The following is a 4,654-nucleotide window of genomic DNA, read 5'->3' on the forward strand; positions in this document are numbered from 1 at the left end:
CAGGAAATGTTTGGTTTTGTTCTAGCACTATGAAAAGCATTTAATGAGCAAATAAACAAGTAAAAGCAAATAACCACGGAGTGAAAAGATATTTGGAGAAAATTGTAGAATTCAAGGATCCGATGCACAATTCCAAGCTCTTATCCAATCAAATTTCCTTACCTTTTAGTGTCTCTAGAGTTACTAAGTCGACCACAATTATAGATTAAACCCCCTCCTGAGGTGAGAAACCTGTAGATTAAGTGCTAGGATTGAAGTCCCCTTCTAATCTTAAAACCCATAACTCCCAAAAGCTTGATTAGGTCAAAGACCTCACTCAACACCTCAACTCTCCCGAGTTTTATTGCATTAAGGTGTGAACTATTCCTATTTCCAGATTAATTATTTCATCTCCCGATTAATCTAATTAATCATACACAATCAAGTGGTGATCAAGCAATTGAAAGGAATAAACCCAAGAATAATCAAATAACTACAAGAGCAAGGTAAGAACAAAATCAATTGGATAAAAACTATGAAATTAATGCATCTTCACCAAGAATTCTACAAAAGGTGTTTAGCTACTCATGTTCTTCACAAAAGCCATGTTTGAAACAAAGAATTCAATGAAAGACATAAGAGATGGATACTAAGAACTCCTGTGGAATGAATCTAGGGATGAAGTCTTCAATCTTCCAATCTAGAGTCTTCAATCTTCAATTCTCTCTCTCAAAGGTGTTCTTGGGGGTGTGTGTGAGTGTTGGAGGCGGTAAGTGTTGAATCCTCTTTAACCATAGGCGTTTTCCCTTTAATCTCCCATCAAAAAATGCCAAAATAGCAAAAGAATACGCCAAAATAGCGTACCCGGCCAGGTGGAATTATAAAGAGCAAAATTCACCCGGCCGGGTGGTCATTTTCGACCCCTTTCTGGCCATTTCGCGCAGAATTACAGTACCCGGCCGGGTGAATTTACAGTGTAATAATTCACCCGGCCGCGTGTAAGCTTCTGGATAGCGCAGTGCTCTTGTAACGGTCATAACTTCTTCTACCGAACTCCGATTGAGGTGTGCAAGATACCCACGCGAAGCTCTTTCAAAGAAGAAGAGAATGATATGCATTATGGGCTGATTGGACTTTAAAATCTCTAGTAAATATTGTCTCAAAGCAAGGCTGCTGCACATCCACATATTTTGTACCTTTTTCTACACATTCTTAACAAAATGGTCAACATACCAACATAATAGAGAAGTAGATATAAAAATGTCCAATAATAGACAAAATATGATCAAATTCATAGATAACCACCCTCTAAAACCATGTAAAATCCAAGTATGTCAATATATATCTAATGGTATAATTAGTTATAATTAAGCTATTAATTATTTAAATCTTACAAAAGAAAATAAGCCCCTTAGCTCAAGGCGTATGGTGATATTTATCTATATATATATATATAGAGATATATATATATATAGAGTTGTGATCAATGTTGAACCAATTTTAAAGACCGAACTAGAGACCAAATCTGGGCCATTAGATCTAGTTTTTTTGATGAGATGTGTAAAAAATTTTCGATTACAAGCCCAGGTTTATTACTTCATTCTGTACTTCAAATGCTTCTACACATCCTTCATTCCAATAATTTATTACATTATTCCATGGCACGCCATGGCGTTGGTGATAGATATTGTAGAGAGAAAGAACGGCGAAAACCACATTTACGTACTGGAATGAAGTAAAAACCTACTAGAATGAAGTAATAACCTACTAGAATGAAGTAATATATTCTGGAACGAAGTTAAATCTTCGTAACATGTTAGTATGACTTATTTACCTTCAGATGAATTAAAATAGGCTCGTGATGAAGGCGAAAATAATTTATAAATTTCTGTATCTTATCCATAAAAAACTAGAACTAAAAGCCCTAATTTGGTAGGGTTCGGTGGTTCGGTCTTTAAGAGTGGATTTGTGGATAATGAGACTCTATATATATATATATATACTCTATGGGGTGCGTTAAAATGACAACACTCTTAAAATGACACCGTGACACCACGCTAGACTGCAATATTATATATGCTAGACTGCAATAGTATAAACGCTAGACATCAATCTACAACAATCTATATATTGCAGTCTAACGTATTGGATATTGCATGTCGCGTCACCTAGCAATCTAGAGTATTGGATCTTGTAGTCCGCGTAAATTTACCTTGCGAATTTTTTATGATTGCCACATGGCAACTGATTATTCGTCCACATGTACAAATGATTGGCTAGAAATGGTGGTATGGTATTATTTTAAGAGGAGTTGTCATTTTAACACATCCTATACTCTATAGTAAAGAAATATATGAACATAAAAAAATACAGAAATCCTACAAAGTGAAGTTATATGGATTTTCCCTACCTTGTCGAAAATGATTCCAGCATAAGATCAAAATACACTATGGTTATGAATTTAACTATTGAATATAATCACACACTAAAATCAAATAACAAAATATATTTCTATTTGTTGTGTTTATATGCTCAACCTGCAATACTAATTGGGGGTGTTCAGTTACCAAGATTAAATCTCATGATTATATATGTATCATGTTTGGTTTATGAGATTGAACCCTACAACTTAATCCTATATGAATAGTCTCATGATAATTAGTCATAGTCAACCCCCTCCAACTAAAATAATCCCACAACTTAATCCTAGATGGATAGTCTCATGATTATTAGTCATGGCAACCGAACGCCACCATTGTGAATTAAATAACACAACATATATGGTGTCTAAACAATACCATCCTTATATATCCACCAAATCGCTCGCCTTGAAAGAAATCACAAGCACTTAATTAGAGCATCCACAATGGCAATAGGCAAGCCATAGGCCAGCCACTCTCTCTCCTTGCCACGACATCAGCACTAAAAATCCACCTGTCACATCATCATTTTAACCAAATAGGCTAGCCTAAGGCCAGCCACAGGCTAGCCGCAATAAAAATAATTCAAAAACAACTACATTTACGGAATTAAATTTAAGATAAATTACGAAATTAAATTTATGAGACATATACGGGAAAATTCATTCATTTCATTTTTAAAAAAGTACATTCATTTAAAAAAAAATTACATAAAAAATTAGTCAGTTGTACACCTTCGTCCTCGACGATCATGTTGTGCATGATAATGCACGCGTACATTATATCAGCAATGCATTTGACATCCGACAAACGCGTTGGACCCTTAATTGCCGCCCATCGAGACTGGAGCACACCAAATGCGCGCTCCACGTCCTTGCGCGCCGACTCCTGCCCTTCCGCAAAGTAGGCCTTCCTTTCATCATTTGCGTGCCTGATCGTCTTCACAAAGACATGCCACCTAGGGTATATCTCATCCTCCAAGTAGTAGCCCATATTATGCCGGTTACCGTTGGCCACAAATGAGACGGCCGGACAAATGCCCTGACACTTCTCGTTGAAGAGGGGCGACGAGTTGAGGACGTTGAGGTCGTTGTTCGACCCGACTACCCCAAAATACGCATGCCAGATCCACAGCCGGTAATCAGCTACGGCCTCGAGGATCATCGTAGGATTCTTTCCCTTGTAGCCGGTCGTGTAGGCCCCTTCCAGGCGGTTGGACAGTTCTTCCACTCCCAATGCATACAATCTATGCTTTGCCTAACATTCCGGGGAACCCATGCTGCTCCCCGTGCATCTGCATCGATATCTTGACAATCTTGGGGGTAGGGCTTCGAAGGTACTGCTCACCGAAAATTTGAATCACGCCCTGACAGAAAAACTTCAGACATTCCAGGCAGTCGTCTCACCGATGTGGAGGTACTCATCCCACATGTCTGCCGCGCCTTAGCAGGCCAACTGCCTGATTGCCGCCGTGCACTTTTGAATAAGGGTGTGGCCGGGTCTGCCAACCGCATCGTGCCTGAAGCGGAAATACAGATATCGACGCTCCAAAGCGTCAACGATACGCATAAACAACTCCACTGCGCATTCTAAAACGCCGCCTGAACATGTTTGCGTTAAACCGCGGGTCCGGTGCGAAGTAGTCGTCATATAGCCGCTGATGTGCAGCTACGTGATCCCGATCAATCACTGTTCGGCGGTGGACAACGGGTCGAGGGCGAGGTACCGCCTGCTGTTCGACCCTTTGCATGTACCGCTTATCTCGCGGTTCATGTAGGCCTCCATAGCCTCGTTCATCCCTATAAATAAGACCTCAAGCTTCATCAAAAAGAGAGAGCTTCTACTAGCAAAAATACTTCATAGAGATCAATAGCTAGAGTACTTCACTTGTGCAAGGAGTTGGAGAAGGATTTCAAGAACATCAAGTACGACAAGGATTCAACCTACGGGTTTTATTTGCTTTAGTTTTATGTTCAAATTGTCTTCCCTTCAATCTATGTTTTTAGCTTATTCAATTATGTGCAACTAAACTCATAGGATTCTAGGGATGTGTTAGTAACAACTTTGGTTATACAAATTCATTTTTCTATTTAATATCCGTTTTGTTTTTACTTTGTTTCTTCCCTAAGTAGTTCTTATGCTGCATGATTGAGTGACACAATCTTACATGATTTAATATAACTTGCTTCATAACTGTGACAGAGTTCTAGCGAGTTAGATTCACTTAGTAGACACTACAGTTAGCTTCCCTTAAA

This window comes from Salvia hispanica, chromosome 6, assembly GCF_023119035.1.
Source record: "Salvia hispanica cultivar TCC Black 2014 chromosome 6, UniMelb_Shisp_WGS_1.0, whole genome shotgun sequence".
In the NCBI taxonomy this organism is placed as follows: domain Eukaryota; kingdom Viridiplantae; phylum Streptophyta; class Magnoliopsida; order Lamiales; family Lamiaceae; genus Salvia; species Salvia hispanica.